This window comes from Azolla caroliniana, unplaced genomic scaffold (assembly GCF_043228905.1).
Source record: "Azolla caroliniana isolate FFs.n. ecotype wild unplaced genomic scaffold, voAzoCaro1.0.p SCAF_8, whole genome shotgun sequence".
Lineage (NCBI taxonomy): Eukaryota > Viridiplantae > Streptophyta > Polypodiopsida > Salviniales > Salviniaceae > Azolla > Azolla caroliniana.
In genome coordinates this window covers 21,801,958-21,817,627 of record NW_028230443.1, presented here as the reverse complement: position 1 = coordinate 21,817,627, position 15,670 = coordinate 21,801,958, and positions in this window count along the sequence as shown.

The window sequence follows — 15,670 nt, the reverse complement described above, 5'->3', positions numbered from 1 at the left end:
ATTTAAGAAACAAGATATATCATCAATGAATTTTCTTCTCATTAATTTCTTCGTTCATACATGGATCCATAATACATTTTCATCCATCCTTTTACAGATGCCCCCATGCATATGATGCATGTTTGCCATTTGGCGCTCGTGTATTACATATGGTGCATGATAACCATGTCACTCATTTTAGCTCTCATGCATAAGAATTTACATGTAAAAGTACGATGATAGAAATATAATATCAACTAAATATCTTGGCTTAGTGGTAAGCTAATTGACTCCTAACTTGGAGGTGCAAGGTTTGAATTTTTACTTGCCCTCCTTGTATATGTATATATATATGTATATATATTTATATATTTATTTATCTACTCGTTGGACGCCGGTTCGCCGGATGCTGCCAGTTACTGGTGGCTGCCGCCTCGTCGGTGCCGGATGCCATCCCCGGGGGCTCCACTATATATAAGAAGGTTGTATCACGTGTGTTCATGAAATCATTTATAAACCCCTTATACGTATGTTTTTTACTATTTTAGTGACCCTTGTGTAGAAAAACGATTAATAAAAATACCCCTTATTACGAATATATTTTTTGATAACCACCCATTTTAAATACCCTTACATATAAAATATACATGCACACATAGTTTCTATTCCTAGAAAGGATCAATGACCGTCTTTACAATTGATGACTCACAAAATTATGAATCAACATTAGACATCATATGCAAATTCTCAGAAATGCTTCATCAAGTGCCACATAGATTGAAAACACAATGTGTAAAGTATAAAGTAATGCACACACAATTAGGAAACATTACCCAAAAACACTAGAGGTATAACATATATAAGCCACATATAAGTTTTTGTTTTTAGTTTATTGAGACGTATGAAGAATATAGAGTGATAAAAAACAATGTAATTTACAATAAAACAATCTTCAACTTGACATATATATCTCAAAAAGCACACATGGAACAATCTAAAATGCACATCAATAATGAAATTACTAACAAATTAACATTATGTTTGGTTTCATGGATAGACTGATATGAAGCCATAACATTATTTTTTCTCAAACACATTGATCAAACAAATGGCAACCTACTTCATATTTCCATTTGAAATGTAAGACAACATCTATTCACACATTCTTACCCAAATCAAAATGAAAAAAAAAAAATCATTTTGTTATTGCAATGTCTACTTAAAAAACTTATTACAATAAAGGTTGCCCTTATAAAGACCAACTATATAAAAAGAAAACCCTAAGAAGTTCATTTTAGGATATAAATTTCATGTTGTTTCCATCTTCAACGTTGGACCTGTATTATAACCATAGTTCCTAATATTCGCGTACGTCCAATTTATTGGACGTACGCTAACGTTTGCAAACGTATGCGTATGATACGCGATATTCGTTTGGTTTTTTTAAAAAAAAATTTGGGGGTTTTTTTCTGACGCGTCGTCACGTTGTGACTCGTGAGGAGTTTCTAAGAGTCTGAGAGTCGAGAGCTTTGAGTGATCATGAATTTGAACTGAGAATTGAGTGCGTTGAGAATTAAGAGCTCTGAGTGTTCATGAGTTGTAAGTTGTAACTGAGAGTCAACTGTAGAGAATCGAGAGCTCTGAGTGAAAATCAAATTTCTGTGAGGAGAAAATCGTGAAAATCAGATTTCTGTGAAGGACGAAACAAACAGGGAACTGATCTCTAATTTCTAATTTCTGACGTATGAGTATGAGATGTTTGAGACGTGTGGCTAGAACTATGATTATAACATGTAACAACAAACGCAAGAAAACTTAATATACATAGAAGTAAATAATATCTTAAAGAAATCAGAAAATATATTTGGAATACCGTAGGTTTATATTTGGTTTCTACTATTTTCTCCTTTTCCTATTAAAATAAAAGGCATAAATGTTAAGTTACATGGTATGTTTGTATGTGGTATGCATGTGTGTTGTATGTTATGTTTGTGTGTGTGTATGTATGTATGTTCCATACATCATATATGTTTGTATGTGGTATGCATGTGTGTTGTGTGTTATGTTTGTGTGTGTGTATGTATGTTCCATACATCATATATGTTTGTATGTGGTATGCATGTGTGTTGTGTGTTATGTTTGTGCGTGTGTAGGTATGCATGTGTGTATGTGTGTTATGTTTGTGTGTGTACATATTGTGTTATGTAGGTATATGTGTATGTATGTATGTGTTATATGTGTATATAGGTATTGTATGGATTGTATTGTTTGTATGTGGTATGCATGTGTGTTGTGTGTTATGTTTGTGTGTGTGTATGTATGTTCATACATCATATATGTTTGTATGTGGTATGCATGTGTGTTGTGTGTTATGTTTGTGCGTGTGTATGTATGTTCCATACATAATATATGTTTGTATGTGGTATGCATGTGTGTTGTGTGTTATGTTTGTGTGTGTACATATTGTGTTATGTGTGTATATGTGTATCATGTATGTATGTATGTGTTATATGTGTATATAGGTATTGTATGGATTGTATTGCATGTGTATATAGGTATGTGTGTATGTATGCACATATTGTATTTTATTTAATTTAATTGCATTTTGTGTGTGTGTGTGTGTGTGTGTGTATGTACATATCGTGTTATGTGTGTATATGTGTATGTATGTATGCATTATATGTGTATATAGGTATGTGTGTATTATGTACATATTGTATTGTATTTTATTTAATTGCATTTATTGTATGTATAGCATGTATGTTGTGTGTTATGTTTGTGTGTGTGTATGTATGTTCCATACTACATATATATGTGTCCATATGTATATTGTATATTCTACACATGTGTGTGAGTGTATCTATTGTATTGTATTCCATGTGTATGTATATATGTGTGTACATATTGTATTGTATGTATGTGCTATATGTGTAAATGTGTATGTATGTAAGTGTATATATGTGTATATAGGTATGTGTGTATGTATGTACATATTGTATTGTAATGTATTAATTTCGTTTATTGTATGTATTATATGTATGTATGATTGTATATGTTATGTGTGTGTGTATGTATGTGTATGTGTGTAAGTGTATATATGTGTATATAGGTATGTGAGTATATATGTACATATTGTATTGTAATGTATGTATGGCTTGTGTGTATGATTGTATATGTTATGTGTGTGTGTGTGTGTGTTTATGTATGTATGTATATATGTATGTATGTACACATGTGTGTGTGTGTGTGTGTCTCTAAGAATTTATGTGTTGGTTTATGTATGTGTGCATTATGTATGTATGATGTTGGTACTTATGTGTACCCGTAAAATATTTGTAGAGTAGTTGTGGCAGTCCCGACAGAGAATACTGGTGAGCAAAAGCGGCACGACAAGGCGAGTGGCGGCGGCGGCGGCAAAACAAGATCAAAGGCAACAAAACAAGGACAAAAACAACAAGGGGAGAAGAGGCGACGACGGCAATGAGGAGAGAAGAGGAGGGAACAAAGGAGGAGGCAGTAAAACGAGATCAAAGGCAGCAAAAAGAGGACAGAAACAACAAGGGGAGAAGAGGTGACGGCGGCAATGAGGAGAGAAGAGGAGGGAGCAAAGGAGGAGGTGGCAAAAATCTAAATTAAAAAAAGATGAATATTTGAATGTTATGTATGTATGTGCACATAATGTATGCATGTATGAATGAATGAATATATGAATGTACATATGTAATATGTAATGTATGTATATTTGTATGTGTGTGTGGATATTTGTTTATAATATGTATGTATGTGTATGTACATGTAGCAATGTATAAAAGACTATATATGTATGTCCATGTACATATGTGTATGCATATATGCATATGCAAATGTACATGATTCAATGTGTATGGAGATGTGATTGTAATATGTGCATATGTGTATGCATATATCCATATGTAATGTATGTATGTATGTATGTATGTATGTATGTATGTATGTGTATGCATATATCCATATGACAATGTACATGATTCTAATGTATGTATATGTAGCAATATATAAATGAATATAGGTATGTCCATGTATGTACATATGTGTATGTATATGTAATGTATGTATGTGTATGCATATATATGACAATGTACATGATTCAATGTATATGAATGTGTGATGGTAATATATGCATATGCAATGTATGTATGTACATGTATGAATGTACATATGTGTATGTTTGTATGCGTAACAGTGTATGCATATATGCATACATGAGTGTGTGGATGTTTGTTCATAATATTTATGTATGTGTATGTATATATGTATGTATTGTAGTTTGTGATGATATGTATGTAATGCATGTATGTATGTGTATGCATGTATGTAATGTATGTATATATGTGTATGGATGTATGTTTGTAAAACTTATAACATTGTAGGCATATGTACGTATATATATGGTGACATGTGGAATATGTGTATATGTATGCATATATGTATATGTCAATATACATGATTCAATGAGTATGAATGTGTTTGTACTATGTGCATAATATGTATGTATATATCCAATGTATGTGTGTGTGTGTGTGTATGGTCATATGTATATAAATGTTGAATGTATGTACGTGTATATATGTAACGTATTTATGTATGTATATTTTTGGGATATTTTCATGTTTAGTACATATGTATATGGCTTGTATATGGATGTATGTTTGTAATATGTACGTAATATACATGTATATATCCAATGTATGTGTAAGTATATATGTATCTAATGTGTGTGTGTGTGTGTGTGTGTGTGTGCGTGTGTATATATGTAAGTATTGTGGTTTGTATGGTCCAATATAATCTATATATATGGTGATATGTAGAATATGTATGTACATATGTAATATATCTATGTATGTATCTACATATATATGTATATATGTAATGTATGTATGTGTAAATTTGTATATTGTGTAATAGGTATGGATTATATGCTATGTAATATCTAATTTATTTATGTGTAAGTATACATATACATATCTAATGTGTGTGTGTGTGTATATGTAAGTATTGTGGTTTGTATGGTTCAATATAATCTATACATATATATGGTTATATGTGGAATATGTATGTACATATGTAATATATCTATATATGTATATATGTATGTGTAAATTTGTATATTGTGTAATAGGTATGGATTATATACTATGTAATATCTAATTTATTTATGTGTGTGTGCACGTGTATATATATGTAATATATGTAACTTGTTTGTAAGTATGAAGATTTGTATATATATAGTATGTAATCTTAGGTATTAATATGTATGTGTATATGTATATATATATAATATAATAGATAATTTATTTTTGTGTGTTTTGTATGTATATATGCATTTGTGTATGTATATATGTAATATGTAATTTTATAGTATGTATTATGTGTATATGTATGTTAATATATATGGTTGATTCTAATCTGTATGCAATATGTAATGCATGTATGTATGTGTATGTACATATTTACATATGGTAATATATATTTGTACATATATTTATGCTTAGTCATATACATATTCATGGATATAGGTATATATGCATGTGTGATATATGAATGTAGGTATATATGCATGTCTATGATATGCATTTGTTATGTTTGTGTGTGTGTGTATGTATATATTGTATTGTATTGTATGTATGGAATGTGTGTATATGTGTATGTATGTGTATATATATAATATGTAATTTATTTTTGTGTGTTTGGTTTGTATATTTGCATTTGTATATAATTGTGTGTATAATAATATAGGTGTGTAATATGTAATATATAAAATATGTTTGTAAGGATGTGTATGTATATATGTAATATGTAATTTTTATGTATGTATTATGTATATATGTATGTCAATATATATGGCCGATTCTAATATGTATGTAGTATGTAATGCATATATGTACATATTTACATATAGTAATATATATTTGTACATATATTTATGTTTAGTCAGCATGCATGTATAAATTGGTGTAATGTATGTATATACATATTCATGGACATAATATTTGAATGTAGGTATATATGGATACATGCATATATATGTATGTATGTATATATGCGACTTCAAAATTGAGTATTGTTTGCATAATATATTCTTTACTATCTCATTAAAATATCTAATATTGAATGGGCTTATGTAAAAAAAAATTCCAGCATAATTGATAATACCCTTATGTAAATATATATTCAAATCTTTATTAATACCCTTATATATGTATATTCTGTATCTCACTTATTAATTAAAACCCCTTTTGGTGAACTCACGTGCTATCATACAAGTTTTGACAGTGATGCCCCCGGGATGCCATCGCCTCGCCGCCGCTGCTGCACTCCACCACAGTTCATAGCTAACTCCGGACAAAGTCTATTATACCAACTCAGATGGCGCTTCAACATCCGGCTCGTCAGAGATGAGTCTACGGAAGTTCGACGGATCGAACTTCAACTTCTGGAAGGAGCAGATGCAAGACTATCTAATAGTCAAGGGGCAAATTGACCCCATTGAGAATGAAGACCCTCCAGAAGGATACAAGTTGCTTGAATGGGAAAAGCTCGGAGTCTGTGTACTTCACAGCGCAATCGTGTTCGACTGCCTTCCAACTATGGAAGACACTTTCGGACACTTATGAAAAGAAGGTTGTCGTCACCAAGATATACCTGATTCAGCGCCTTTATAACCTTCGAATGAAAGAGTCTGACTCGGTCTAGACATACTTGAACGAGTATGAAAGCTTAAGCTCCCAAATTTCGGCCTAGGGGACAATTATCGAGGATGAACTAAAAGCAATGCTGCTCATTAATAGTCTCCCTCCCTCGTGGGAAACTTTCGTTACAACCGTGTGCAATGCGTCGACAAATGCCGTTAAGTACTCCTCAGTCACGAGTGCAATTCTAACTGAAGCAACTCGGAGAAAATTGTTTGCTAGCGATTTAGCCAACAACGCTTGCGTAGTACAAGGTTTGACCGACCGATTGAACAACTATGAAAGAAGTTCTTCACGGCAGCCGAATAATCAGCGAAGTTTGAGCAAGTCTCGGGATAATCGAGTCAGTAACTACTACAAGAAACCCGGACACATCAAAGCTGATTGCCGTGCACTCAAGGCCAAAAACGATAAGGCTCAACAAGCCGAGCAGAAGAGTGGCCAACATGAGGAGATCAACTACATCGGCTCTTCGGCCGAAGTATTGACAAATGACCTAAATATATTATCAATTGAGAACCTAGTCAAATCAGAAGTTCTGCTTACGACTGAAGAATCGAGCACATGGCTCTTAGATTCGGGTGCGTCCTTTCATGTGACTCCTCATCAATCCCAATTTCGGCAATACACGGCCTGACATTCCGACTCAGTTCGAATAGGAAATTCACAACACTGTGACATAATTGGAATCAACACGGTAGAGCTCAACCTTGCGGGTGGCTCTACATTAGTACTATGCAATGTCCGACATGTACCTGAGCTCTTAAGACCACTGATCTCAGTCGGACAATTGCATGAAGACGACATCCGTGCTAGCTTCTCATCAGGAGGGTGGACGCTCCACAGGGGGAACCTCCTGCTTGCTCCAGGACCGAAGATACACTCATTGTATCCTTTGCACGTCACACTAAGAGAGGGTGACCTGTTTTTGGTTGACGTTCCCGTGTCATCACTCTGGCAAGGCCGACACCAGACACCTCAGCAAGGCCGGATACATCCCCAAACTCTCATTCTCAGATCATCAGTTTTGCGAGCATTGCCAATACGGCAAGTAGATAGCCGTAACACACCTTCATCTTCCTCGAGAGAATCGAGTCCACTCAATTTGGTCCACTCGGATGTATGTGGTCCTATGCCACATCAATCCCTCGGTGGCACTCTGTATTTCTTCAGCTTCATTGACGACTCGACTCAGAAGGTGTGGGCTTATCCGATCAAAGCCAAAGATCGTGTTTTCTCGATCTTTTCCGATTGGCTCTCCATGGTTGAGAATTAGTCCGGCCGAAAACTGAAAAGCTTTCGGTCCAATAACGGGGGAGAGTTCAAATAAGAGGAATTCATAAAATTTTGTTGACAACGCGGCATACGACGTGAATTTACGACACCTCATAGTCCGGAGCAGAATGGAATTGCCGAGCGAATGAATCAGACAATTCAAGAACGGATAGTTTCCATGCTCCAACACTCCTGACTGTCGAATGGCTTCTGGGCAGAGACCCTACTTGTGGCAGTACACATAATCAATATGTCGTTGAGTAGGCCTCTAGAACATCGAATACCTCAGGAATTATGGACCGATAGTAAGCCGAATTACGACAAGTTGAGGATTTTCGGATATGAGGCGTATGCCCTTGTCCTGAAAGATGATCGCCGCGAACTTGCACCACGGTCCAGGAAATGTATTTTCCTTGATTATGGAACAGATGGTGAAATGGGATACCGACTCTGGGACCCCGAACACAGATAGATTGTCCGAAGTTCGGACGTCGTGTTCAATGAGTCGGCCATGCATCAATCGGTCGAAAAGCCGATCGAAGTCCGAAGGGTAATTTTTTCCAATGTGCCAACCCTTCACGAAGGCCCAACGCACAACACACGATCAACTTCATGGGTAGCTGAACCTTCTAACACCGACTCAAAGAATTTCGACTCGGCACAGCCGAACGATTCGGCTTTGGACCATCCGACCACGACACCCGATGTGACTAGTCCAGTCATACCTCGTAGATCCGAGAGACTGTTGCAACCCTTGGAGAGATACTCTCCTGGCATCTTCTTTACGGATGCCAAAGAACTGACGTCATACGAAGAAGCATTGGCATCAACCGATTCGGCCACCTGGCATCTGGCAATGGAGTCCGAAATGAACTCCATTCATGCAAACAAGACTTGGGACCTGGTTGAATTATCGAAAAATCGACGTGCTCTTCCGTGCAAGTGGGTCTATTGAATTAAGGAGACGTCCGATTTGGCAAACCCAAAATTCAAAGCCAAATTAGTAGCAAAGGGTTTTCGACAGGAACACGGTGTCGATTTCGACGAAATCTTTTCGCTAGTGGTGAAGATGACAACACTTCGATTCATGCTCGGCGTAGTGGCAACCGAAAATTTGGAGCTGATTCAGCTAGATGTCAAAATGGCTTTCCTCCATGGTGATCTTGAGGAGGAAATTTATAGAGCAGCCAAAAGGTTTCGTGGTATTTGGCCAAGAACATCTAGTCTGCTGAATCAAGAAGAGTCTTTACGACCTGAAACAGACACCGTGATAGTGGTACAAGAAGGTCGACGAATTCATCCAATCGATCGGCTTCTCAAAGAGTGATGAGAACCATTGTCTGTTCACGAAGACAACTCGAGATGGATCACCCATCTTCCTCATCATCTACGTGGACGACATGCTAATCTTTGGACGCCATGCAGGCGAACTCACCGAACTCGTTCGACAACTGTGGTTTAAGTTTGCCATGAAGGATCTCGGTCTGGCACGACACATTCTTGGTATGAAGATAAGTCAGAATCGTAATCAACGACAAATGTTTCTGTCCCAATCCAACTACATTGGACATGTCCTAGAACGCTTCAACATGCAATCGACAAAATCTGCCTCTACCCGGCTCCCTATTAGTACTCGACTATCTTGGCAAAACTGCTCGACATCTGGTCGGGAGGGGGAAATTATGAAGTCAGTACCATATGCACCGGCAGTTGGCTCCCTAATGTACGCAATGGTCTCGACACGGCCTAATATCGCTCACACCGTTGGAGTCGTCAGCAGATTTATGCATAATCCCGACCGATTGCACTGGAACGCAGTCAAGCATGTGTTTAGATATCTGGTGGGCACAAAAGACCTTGGTATTTTATTCGGCCTGAACAACATCTCAGGCATAGTCGGATACACCGACTCGGACTTTGCAGGTTGCATAGACAGCCGTAAATCGACAACCGAATATTGTTTTAAACTCAATAATGGAGCGATCTCATGGAAATCGAAACGTCAGGAGTGCACCGCCACATCAACGACCAAGGCTGAATACATAGCCACGTCCGATGCGGCAAAAGAGGCCTTATGGCTCGGTCGGTTGGCCTGCACATTTCAACAAGCCGAAATCAGCTCGGTTCCAATTGTTTACAGTGACAATCAGGGTGTTGTTGCTCTGTCGAAAAATTCGGTTCATCACAATGCCTCCAAGCATATCGACGTTCGATATCATTTTGTTCTGGACTGCGTCATTACAAGGAAAATCGGTCTAGAGATAATATCAACAACCGATAATGTCGCGGATGCATTAACCAAGTGTCTTTCGGTGGATCGATTTCGATCCCTTATGCAGCATATGGGCGTAATGAAGAATTAGTTCGATTAAATCGGACACTAAGGATGCTCTTTGGACACCAGACTTCAACTGTTCAGAGCTTTGTATCAGTCTATATTATATACTCATTTCGATTACAGATTTCGGATGTATATGCCTATTACGGGGGAGTGTTGAATACGGGTTTCTAATGGACGTATTCACATTGTCTCCTTTTGAACACACTAGACTTAGGCTATTTATGTAAATAGTGAGAAGGGTAGTTGCCCTAAGTTAGTCAATATATAAACTGACTTTGTAACTTAGTTACTGGTTGGTTGCTCATTTGCTAAAAAGTTGTAATAAACTTCATTGACACAGTGCCTTCCTGACTCTGACTCTCTCTCTTGCATACTAGTTGTTGTTACTCTTCTGTCTTTGTTGGCATCAAAGCTATGATATTGCATCCATTTACGATCTTATCCTAGAAGATTGTTGATCTTATTCCGCATTAGAAGACGACGTTCCCAACACGTATTCCCTTCGGGTTGTTACGAAGACCCAATCTTTCTCTTACGCGTGTTCGTTGTGTACTCACAGCTCGAACCGGGCGTGCCAAATTGTCTTACTCCGTCCTGGAGGAAACACTGTTGGTTACTCCTCTTGAGTAATCGGATCAAGGTATTGTGGTGCGAAGAAGAGTTGGCGTCCCGATACCTTGCCGAAGTTGTTCTCTGAATTGTTGCGTGGTATACAAACTTACCTGTACTCGTGTCACATACAAACTGTTATTTAAACCTTCCCACTCAGATGGGATGCATGGTGTCGATGTCCGAATCTTCCCGTATTGCCGAAAGTGGGTTGTTGTTGTTGGGATGGTCAACCTCGGAGCTACTGCCACTTGTCGAGATTGGATCGAGGAGATTTGCTGACTGGGCATCCAATTTTGAGAGAGGTTGCTCTGTGAGAGTTGAGTCGATTTTGCCCTCCTCCTGTTCAGCACGTCGAGACGTTGTCCAAGTGTGTATTCCCTTGGGGCACGTTGTTAGGGCGACTAGGTCTTTCTCCTACGTGTGTGCGCGTTGTACTCACAACTCAAACCGTGTGTGCCAAATTGTGTTACTCCCTCTTGGAGGAAACACCATCGGTTACTCCTCTTGAGTAATCGGATCAAGGTATTGTGGTGCGAAGAAGAGTTGGGGTCCCAACATCCTGCCGAAGCTGTTCTCTGAATTGTTGTGTGGTATACAAACTTCTCTGTACTTGTGTCACATACAAACCATTATTTAGACCTTCGCACTTAGATGGGATATGACTGATAGAACAAGGGAAGAGATTTTGCGGGATTGTCTACAACTAATCCTCGAAATAAGACTCCTACACAGACAATACTTATATACAAGACTTAACAGAAAGAACACTCGAGTTGCCCACAAGAAGTATATTCCATTAAAGTGCACACACCCATCGATACAAGTACCGATTAATCTCGGTAAAATACTCACTTTAAATCCTTCTATTCCTCCCCCGTTCCCCCTTGAAAAGGAATATGCGTGTGGAAGCATAAACGAAAGACATAGAGTACACAGTCGGTTATTCAGAAACTCGACAGTTACGTAAACAAAGAGAATGTAACAGAGAGAGAGAGAGAGAGAGAGAGAGAGAGAGAGAGAGAGAGAGAGAGAGAGAGAGAGAGAGAGAGAGAGAGAGAGAGAGAGCAGACAACATTTAACTTTGATTCAAATAATGAACACTTTGTACATCAATGTGCTCAGTGAGCATTTTTTTTATACACGCCCTGACAAGTGGGCTGACACAAGTAATATCAGTACTTTAATGCTCATCAATGACCCTGATACTAACAACCTATAATATTCCTATTACTAAAATAGTGTTAATAATTAGGTAATTAAGCAAGGGTTAATTAGTACCTAATTATGTGATTAAGTTAAGCAACGGAAGATTAGGTAATATGTGTGTGTATGTGTCTGAGAGGAAGAGAGAGAGAGAGAGGCAGTTACACTTATGAACAATAATATAAATGGGGGATGATTAACGAGAGTGTATATTAAAATGCATCATCAAATACAAAAATACCCACAATGAGGTATATATACATCTCATGGGCAAAGGTGCACATGTGTGAGTAGAATATAGGTACAAACGTGTAAGTCCTATATTAAATGAACATGGGAGTGGAGGATCTACGATGTATCCCACTCAAGTACAAAATCCTATTTAAGGCTTTAAGGTCAACACACTAACTAGATTCTATCTAGGTAACTACTAAGTTACGTATGTTGACTAACTAACTAAATCTAGTTGAGCTTGATAACTCAACAAATAGGAATATAGACCCTTAACGGCTAGTTGATTCAGTTTACCAACCGATTCGGCTTTCAGCTTTCGGCTTATTCAACCAATTTGGGCCTAGCCAATCGGTCTCTAACCGATTTGGCTCTTGGCTTCTTCAGCCGATTCGGCTCATGTTGAGCTTTTCTCTCAACACCCATTAATACTCGGTATATATATATGGCCCTCTATGCTCTACTCTTTACAATCATTCCCCCTTAATATTCTATTCTCTTTGTTCGACTATTAGTGCTCAACTCCCTTTGCTCATTCACACAGTGTCCCACTTGTCCCACTGGTTAACAATCATGAATGGAGTAGCTCTCCAGATGATAAGAAACTCATGCCGTTGTGCAATTTTAGCATCAGAATCTCCAACTATACCATCCCATTGACCCTTCAAAGTATGCACTATGTCTAATCAAATATTTGAAACCAATTCAATTGGTGATGTTTTAAGTTGATGGAAAATGAGAGAGCACAGAGCCTTCCAGATGTTATATATAGTGGTACTACTTAATATCTGCCATACTAATTGAACTTCTTTCTGTATTCCTGAAAACTGTAATGACACCAATGTAATGTATGAACACTTCCAAATTTAGTGTAAAATCCATGGTCCATAGATTCAGTGTCATAATGGAATGCATCACAGACAAGTGATGTCCAAATCACCATGCCCCAAGTGAAAACCAATGAGGGAAAATAGTTAGCAAAAATTCTAAGGAGACGTTGCCATATCGGTTGAGACTCAATGCATTCCCATAAAAAATGTTTTTGAGTTTCCGTTTGTAAATGGCATTGAGCACAACCAGAAGATACTCCCATCCTATGCAACCATGTGCCAACTAGGAAGGCTCGGTGTACAAGTAACCATTGTACATGCAAGATTTGGTGTGTCTATTTTCTTGCCCATAAGATAACCCAAAAGTTTGTAAGGAATTGGGGAGTAATACCTGAAACACCAGGTCATTTGAAATATGTAATATGTCACATTTTAAGAACTATCCATCAAAAAAGGGCACAAATTAGGTTGTTTCACAAAAAGGGATATTGCATGTGTAAAGGTTTTCGAAAACTGAATCAAAATATATTAATTTATACCATGTCACAAATTTAGGGCTTTCCAAAAATGCCTAAATAATCGTCATGCAAAACATACAAAAGAATGTACAAAATTTACAAAAGGACTACCACCTATATTTATATATATTCGTGAATCACCATCTTGATGTAAAATACAATATTTACAATTCATAGATCAAAACTATCACTTCCCAAAGTTAAGCCTTCCCCTTTAGACACATCCGATGAACTAGAAGACCTTTGTGAGGTCTCATCCTCATCGTCACTAGGAACCAACACATTGTTATCTAATTGTAATCCAACGTCACTATGATTATGAGACATACTCCTTGTTCGTCTTTGTGCTGCATCAAGAGGCACATTTGGGATCTTGTAGGTCATGCACATTGCCTTGCAATCTCACCTCTACAACATGCAATATTCTTGGTCCCACTTAAATATCTCTTTGTCGTGGACGAACTAGATTATTCAATTCAGGATTATCTAGTGATTGAAAATGAGTCGTACTCACAATTAATGGGCCACCAATATTCCATTTGAATTGATTTTGGAGTGGCTAGTAACGGACAAAGTGGTTAACTAAAATCATATGCTGATGGTTAAAGAAGTTACCCCACCATTCAACCTCTTGATCACCTGCGTACTTTTTGCTACACTCAATATTTTTTCGTTTTTCTTCAAGGCACCACATCCAATATATCTTTTACTCTTCAATCAAACTACCAATAGCCAATCTTTTATGGTCGTCATATGGCATTTGTTCTGCACCATGGATTACCGCATCGGGAAAATGCAATAAGAGCCTACATCCCTCTTGTGGCTCCCATTGTGAACTAGATGAGTATTGTTTTGCATACATTATCTGGTTATGGCTGATAGAACTTCTTTTTATGAGGAAGATGTGGTTAAAACTTAATATATTGTTAAGCGGTTCAAGAACCCTACATAGAGTCCCATCACCATCCATGCAGAAGCATTTAAAATCATAAACTTCATCCAAAGTTATACTTCTGGCTTTGGGGTATAAGCTTCAATGATCAACTTTGACAGCATAGGAAGCGTGAAAGCATCACATCTCACTAATTTCTTTGAGAACCTACTAAACATTTGATCTATATGATCATGCGTATGACCAACTTGTAAGAAGTTTACCTTAATCTTTTTAAATATAAGCCTCTCTACTAGCATGCTTAAATAACCGAACATAGTTGAGTTTTTGTTTTCTTTGGCCATGTTGTCTAGTTGCATGTATAGTACTGGCGGGAGAATACCTTGCCAATACTGTAAAACTCTTTGCATTATTGTGACTATAAGATTAGGGTCGTTGTGAATATTAGGATACGTTAGGAACACTTGATGCCTTATTGTTCGATAATACAACAAATAGCCTACTAAGTGCATTTGCACAAGGCATTCATCTCCAATATCCTTCGGCAACCTTCGAAAGTGTGGGAAACAAGTATTCTTCTGATCCATGCCATCTATAATCAAGCACATGTACCTTTTTGGTGATTGAAACGCTTTTTGTTGATGGTGATTAACTTTAGATTTTTCAAATGCTTGACTTTGTCGATGTTCTTTTAATAAATTCTTATAACTCTTTATTTCATCATCCATTCTTCCACTCTTCACCATGCTTTTTAAACGTACAGATACAGAACAAACACCCATTCAGACCTTACACGGTATGACCACATTGTTAAACTTCAATCTCCATAATCGATTAAAATGCCGATATTGTATGTAAGGTACACTTTCTAATAACATGTCATCCTTATACGCTTGGTATACCTCATGACGAGTGAAGTTATCTGACAAATGTAATCTTCTAGTAGTGGGCATAATATCACATTTCTTTGAAAAATATATCTCCCTTCACCTAACGACATGGCGCCCAATCAAACCCTTACATCTAGATTCTTTATTGTTGAACGGTGTCATGAAGATTTT